The sequence below is a fragment of the Taudactylus pleione genome, unplaced genomic scaffold (assembly GCF_031769625.1).
Source record: "Taudactylus pleione unplaced genomic scaffold, aTauple2 ptg000010l, whole genome shotgun sequence".
In the NCBI taxonomy this organism is placed as follows: Eukaryota; Metazoa; Chordata; class Amphibia; order Anura; family Myobatrachidae; genus Taudactylus; species Taudactylus pleione.
The window spans coordinates 12,389,822-12,397,434 of record NW_028284413.1 but is presented as its reverse complement, the minus strand read 5'-3'; positions in this window follow the sequence as shown (position 1 = coordinate 12,397,434).

Here is a 7,613-nt window from a genome sequence, read left to right as displayed (position 1 = left end):
TTAAAACAGCAGCGTCATTGACCACGTCACTGGGTTTTTTTTAAGCCAGAACTGTTCGCAAAATTGTGGTAGCAAAAACCAACCACAAGAATAGCGAGCAGTTCATACGCTGGTCGATGTACTCGATTAATCTAATAAATAGCGGACATGACGTATGGTGCGAGCGGCCAGGGGGCGTTTTTAACAAATAAACGAGCGTATGTTTTGCTCGCTCGTTCAGACTTAGAGGTGTGAACAGACTGCAATTTGCGAACGGATCATTTGAATAGCCACCCCTTGTTTTTGAACGAACGACCGCAAATAGCGAACGGCTCTGAATCAGGCCCAAAATCTTTAATCGTGTGACCACTTGTGACAAAGTGCTTGGCCACTGGTGGTGTAATAGATTCGTTTCACACTCGCTTTTTTAATGGATGATCTGTGCATAGAAATTCTTTCCTTTACCATTCTGATTGTCTTGCCAACATAATATTTGTTGCAAGGGCAAAGGATAATGTAAATTATAAACTTAGTTTCACAGTTCATCCGATGTTTTAGATGGAATACTGGGTCTCATTCAGACCCGCTCGCGAGCGCTGAGCGCTCGCAAGCGGGTCGATGTTTCCCAAATGCGCATGTGCATGACAGAGGCGCCTCTGTCGTGCGCATGCGCGAGACCCGAATAACGACGGGGTAGCCGTCGTTATGGGTCTCGCAACCAAAGGGGGCGTGCTGTCCATGGTGATGGACAGCACGCCCACTTTGGTGGGCGTGTCGGAGGCGTGGCTGCCCAGACCGAGGCATTCCCATGGGAACGCCTACCGTCTGGGGCCGGCCCCACTGACATCACTCAGGGCTTGCGGCAACGAGACCCTACCGCAAGGGTCTCGTCGCAAGCCCAATGGTCGCGATGGTCCATCATCATGGACGCTCGCATAAGCTGTGGGTGGTAACCCACAGCTATGCGAGCGTCCAAGAGGCCGCCTCGCAAAAAAAAAAACACGCCCTGATTCAGAGCGGGCGCTCGTTCAGAGCGTCCGGCTCTGAATCAGGCCCACAGTGTCTTTCATAGGGTGCGTAAACACCGGACCTGTCTTCATATACTGGCAATTTGTACACCCGGTACATTTAAAGGCTCCTTTAGTGGATTTCAGCCAAATCGTTGAAATAGTAGAAGTACTCGAGCTTATAGCAGAAAACATTATCTGGTCCTTTAAATTAGGGCTTCTTTTGTAAAAAAAAAGCAGTGTGTTTTGACAATATTCATGAAGAATCGGGTCAGTTTGAATTATATGCCAGTGTCTGGCATCCAGGGGTATCAAACAAGCCATCCTCAGACACTGGCATATAATTCAAACTGACCCAATTCTTCATGAATATTGTCAAAACACACTGCTTTTTTGTTACAAAAGAAGCCCTAATTGGAGTGTGCTGGTCTATATATGTACAGTACAGATAGATAGATAGATAGATAGATAGATAGATAGATAGATAGATAGATAGATAGATAGATAGATAGATAGATAGATAGATACACAATTATGTATGTAAATAAATACACAGCCACTATATATATCCTAGGCAACGTCGCTCCACTTTCGAGCCTGACGAAAGTGCCGCGATAAAGGGCACTGAAACGTTGCCATACCTCATGCCGCCCTTCACAAAGCCGCAAGGAGTGCTGCACCACTCCTGTTTTTTATTGGAAATTTTCTTCTGTGCGGGCACCCGGCGCCATTGATCTAAACAGGGAGAGCCGGACACGCTGGTCTATTTATATATATATATACTGTATATATTAGGGATGTGCAGGCTCGGATAGGTTCGAGTTTGCACGTGGAGTTCGGATTTTTCCCTCCAAAAAAACGGAACTCAGAACGAGGCAAAACGTCATCTTACATGGACGAACATCATCATTCCTGGACAAAAGACCAGGAATGATGATGTTCGTCCATGTAAGATGACGTTTTGCCTCGTTCTGAGTTCCGTTTTTTTGGAGGGAAAAATCCGAACTCCACGTGCAAACTCGAACCTATCCGAGCCTGCACATCCCTAGTATATATATATATATATATATATATATATTTATTATTTAGTATTCAGTAGAGATGAGCGGTTCGGATTCTGTGGAATCCGAACCGCTCCGAACATTGGGGATCCGAGTCCACCCGAACCCTGTACGGGTGTTCACCGCCTGACTCGGATCCCCGTTCAGGGTCGAACGGCGGCCGCATGATGTCGGATTCTCACTAGAGAATCCGACATCAGGGCTCCTATTGTGTAGCGGCAGCTGTGTGTTTGTTACAGCAGCCAATGAGGGTCACACAGACTCTCATTGGCTGCTGCATGGAGGGAGCCGGCTGGAGCTCACACATGAGCTCCGTCTTCCGGCTCCCTCCTCAGCAGGTAAGTTTTTATTTATTTATTTTTTACTTGTGCAAGGGCCCGGGGGCGCTACTGGGGGGAGGGTCTGCTACTGGGGGGGTCTGCTACTGGGGGTGCATGGGGGCCATACTACTGGGGGGGCCTGCTACTGGGGGGGCTATACTACTGGGGGGGTCTGCTACTGGGGGGGTCTGCTACTGGGGGGGCCATACTACTGAGGGGCCTGCTACTGGGGGGGCTATACTACTGGGGGGGGTCTGCTACTGGGGGGGTCTGCTACTGGGGGGGCCATACTACTGAGGGGCCTGCTACTGGGGGGGCTATGCTACTGGGGGTGCGTCTGCTACTGGGGGATCTGCTACTGGGGGGGCCATACTACTGAGGGGCCTGCTACTGTGGGGGCCATACTACTGGGGGGGGCATACTACTGGGGGGCTTACTACTACTGGGGGGGGCCTACTACTGGGGGGGGCCTGCTACTGGGGCAGCCTACTAGTGGGGGGGCCATACTACAGGGGGGGCCATACTACAGGGGGGGCTACTACTGGGGCAGCCTACTACTGGGGGGGGCTGCTACTGGGGCAGCCTACTACTGGGGGGGCATACTACTGGGGGGGCCATACTACTGGCTGGGCTGCTAATGGGGGGCATACTACTGGGGGGCCTGCTAATGGGGGGCATACTACTGGGTGGCATGCTAATGGGGGGGACATACTACTGGGGGGGCCTGCTAATGGGGGGGATACTACTGGGGGGCATTCTACTGGGGGTACTGCATAGGGGACCCTACTACTAAGGGGACTGCATAGGGGGCACCACTGCTGGGGGCATTGTGTAAGGGACACCGCTACTGTGGGCATTGTGTAAAAGGGGCACTACTGTGTGTCGTAACATAAATAAGAGACACTACTTTATGGTGTAATGTGAATCAGGCCCTATGTGCGGTGTAATGTGAATAAGATTGTGCACGGTGACTCCTTGGGCCGTATCCCACTATGTAAACAAGTACTGTGATTCTGCTGGCCGTACCCCACTGGGTGGGTGCACTACTTTTCATTTCTGCCACTGCTGTGTGGCAATGTGTCATAGACGCGCTTTATACTGTGGTGTCTGTGTCGTTGTGCCGCTGCTTTGTCGCTTAGTAACCAGTCAGCTCACTGTAACCTTTGGCCAATAATGTTGAAAACAATATTATAAGCTGTGATATGGTCTAAATTGACTGGAAATTAATGTTATTGAGGTTAATAATACTCTAGGAAGAAAAAAAGACAAATTTATGTGATTTTAGCTTTTTTTGTCAATTTTTGTAAAAAAATCCAAATCCAAATCCAAATCCAAAGCCAGTCACCGCAGTTTGGCAAATCCAAATCCAAAGCCGGACAACGAATTAGAACCAAATCCAAATCCGCCAAAAATGGTCCGGCGCACATCCCTAGTATTCAGAAAAGCAGAGATTATGTTGTTATAACAATATAGGGATTATACATATAAATGTGTATGTAAAGTTTAAGAGCATATATTAAATAAGATGGGAGAGCACCTCATACATTTTAAAACTCCATCACTGACCATAGAGATTATTATTAGATACTCACAGAGAGCGTACAGAGGTAAATATAGCATTATGGGTGTATGCGCTCACACTGCGCTCATGATAGTATCTAAACTGTAATCTCTGGTCTTATTTGCAGGTTTGCTAAAAGCTGGGTGGAGTTTTGTTTCTGTTCACTTGGCAAGGAAAAGTCTCATCTGTGTTACTAACGTCACTCCTATCAGGCGGTAACGGAACAGACTCACCCGTATACTCATAGGTTCGTCCTTGCTAGGGCCACAAACAGCTATAGGAGATCTGCTAATGGTAAAACAAGGGAATATTCAAGCTCTTTATATATTCTGAAAAATAAAATTTAAGTATTTACATCTTTTGATGGTCTTTGTGACCCTGGCCAAACCGTGAAGGATGCCAAACTGATGTTCAGTGTAACTACACACATTGATGGACACTTTAAGGGGTTCTTGGTAAACATTTACCATTAGAAATGGGTAAGTGTTAAAAAAAAGTTTTAGAAGCCCCGGTAACTCAAGTGAGCCAATTCACCTTGTTAACCCATATTAACGCTGCAGTAACTTTACATTGTGCATCAAAACTGCAGTGGGAAAGGGAGACATAAGTTAAATAATAAATAAATCAATCAATAAAGAAATAAAATTAATAAATAAAATAAATAAATAAAGCTTTCCTGAAGCAAAAGTATTTTTTTATTCATTCTGAATGTGAGTCAGGTGATAACTTTTTGAGTACAAATATTTTTATTATGCATATATAGGGAATATGGATATGAAGTACACCCCACTTTCATGCATTTTGTAGTATTCAGGCAATTATTGCGCAGGTGGTGATTTAGGAGTCTTTTGCAAAGCACAAGATGTTGGAATGATGTTGACTGGATTTGTTAAATCTTGTGTTCAGTGGCGGCTCCAGTGTTGAGGCTGCAGCGCAGTTCAAAATTCAAATAGGGGAGCCACACCAACTGCTAGTGAGTCCCGACCGGCGATAGATGGCAGCGTTTGGGGTGGCAGTTGGAGTGACTTCCCTGTCTGAATTTTGGACAATGCTGCAGCCCCACCTCTGGAGCCGCCACTGCTTGTATTCATTCTGTACTGAAGAAATTGTTGTATATTTGAAAAGTACAAATAAATGGCAAATAAATAAATGGCAATGGTACTTTTCTTCCATATCTATCTATCTATCTATCTATCTATCTATCTATCTTTCTATCTATCTATATCATATCTATCTATCTATCTCCTATCTATCTATCTCCTATCTATCTCCTATCTATCTATCTATCTATCTATCTATCTATCTTTCTATCTATCTATATCATATCTATCTATCTCCTATCTATCTATCTATCTATCTATCTATCTATCTATCTATCTCAGGCTTGCCTACCCTCCCGATTTGGCCGGGAGCCTCCCGATTTTCGGGTGCCGCTCCCGGCCTCCCGGAAAGGCAGGCAAGCCTCCCGGAAGTCTCACACCCTCCCCACTTCCCCCCTGAAAAAAACAGAAATCCCCGCAGCGGGGGGCCTGGTGACGCGATTCGCGCAGAATCGCGTCATCGTGGCCCCGCCCCCTGTTTCACAATGCCAAAAATCACGGCATTGTGAAGAGGGGGCGGAGTCACGATGACGCGATCGTGCGGCTCCGCCCCCAGTGTGACCCAAAATGGCCACCCCGCCCCCCGCTATTAGCCGACAATCAGCTCCCTCCCGGATGGCTGGAGTTGATTGTCGGCAAGTATGATCTATCTATCTATCTATCTATCTATCTATCTATATCATATCTGTCTATCTATCTATCTATCTATCTATCTATCTATCTATCTATCTATCTATCTATCTCTGTCTATCTATCTATCTATCTATCTATCTATATCATATCTGTCTATCTATCTATCTATCTATCTATCTATCTATCTATCTATCTATCTATCTATCTCATATATATCTCCTATCTATCTATCTATCTATCTATCTATCTATCTATCTATCTATCTATCTATCTATCTCATATATATCTCCTATCTATCTATCTATCTATCTATCTATCTATCTATCTATCCTTACCATTGTTTTTATTTTCCTTTAGTATTTATTTTATTACAGGTATCACAGGCTATGTATGGTTGTGCTTGCGCGCAATTACGCCTGTTTTCAGACCTATCTGTTGCACCAGGGGTAGTGCTGATGCAAGAGCCATACTGATAATTATGGGTATATAGGTATAATACCAAGCAAACAGTTTGGGTCAGTTCAGCTGCAGAAATGTGTACAACCCTGTATATGGATGAATATGTGCATATAGGGTCTGATTCCGAGATTTACTCCGTGCTCTTTATACAATGACTGTGGTCCACACTACACAGTTAACAAAACACCACCGCCGGTGCCTGAGTGCACTACCCAGAGGTGGTGTGTTTGATTTAGCAGCCAATAAGAGTCAGACAGACTGTTATTGGCTGCTGCACCCAGGGCCGGAGCCAGGCAGAGGGGCACTGTATAAGGGGCACTACTGGGGGCACTGTATAAGGGGCATTACTGTGGCACTGTATAAAGGACACTGCTGGGGGCACTGTATAAAGGACACTACTGGGGGCACTGTAAAAGGGGCACTACTGAGGGTACTGTATAAGGGGCACTACTGGGGGCACTGTATAAGGGGCATTACTGTGGCACTGTATAAAGGACACTGCTGGGGGCACTGTACAAAGGACACTACTGGAGGCACTGTAAAAGGGGCACTACTGGGGGTACTGTATAAGGGGCACTACTGGGGGCACTACTGGGGATACTGTATAAGGGGCATTGTAGAAGGGGCACTACTACTAGGGGCATTGCATCAAGGGTACTCCTACTGAGGCCACTGCATAAAGGGCACTACTATTGGGGGCACTGCATAAAGGGTACTACTACTGATGCCACTGCATAAGGGGAACTACTACTGGGGGCATTGCATAAGGAGCACTACTACTGGAGGCATTAAGGTGCTTATGGAATGGAAAGTAATGTTCCCAGAGTGACGAGAAATGGTGGCGTGTCATGTTGACATGCCCCCATTTTTCAGTGACCATGCCCCTTATGGAATGTGGCCACGCCCACTTTTGGCACACATGCCTACAGCATGCTCACAAAGTGGGGGGAGGTGCCATTCATAATCTTGCCCCGGGCTCCAAAAACCCTAGTTACGCCACTGGCTGAGGCTTCCTAATGTACAAAGGAGAAAAAGATACAGTATGTCTGTACACACTTTCAATTCTCTAATATTAAATTATCTATTCCCTACCAAAAATGTTCTAATCAAATAGGAATATGCCTAATTCAAAAAATCTCTATTTTGTGGAAGTTGAACCCAGGAATGAATTTACATAGAAAACCCCCCCAAAAGTCAAGAGTTTTCCTATATGGGGCACTCACTGGACTGACTGAACAATTGCTATCGTAGCAAAGTAGGTTCGTCACAAGGATTCAAATTTGCAACATTAATATATAACTTTTATTCTCAATTCCTAATAAAATCTGTCTTAAGCAAGCAAAATATTGTGACAATACAGAATAAAGTAAAAAGACAATGCAATTAAAGTGTGAAAATGTGTACATGAAATAAAATACTTGTCCCTAAATACTATATAATGTTATCTAGTATAATATTCTGTAATCCTAAAGTTTTCTCAAATTTAATTCCAT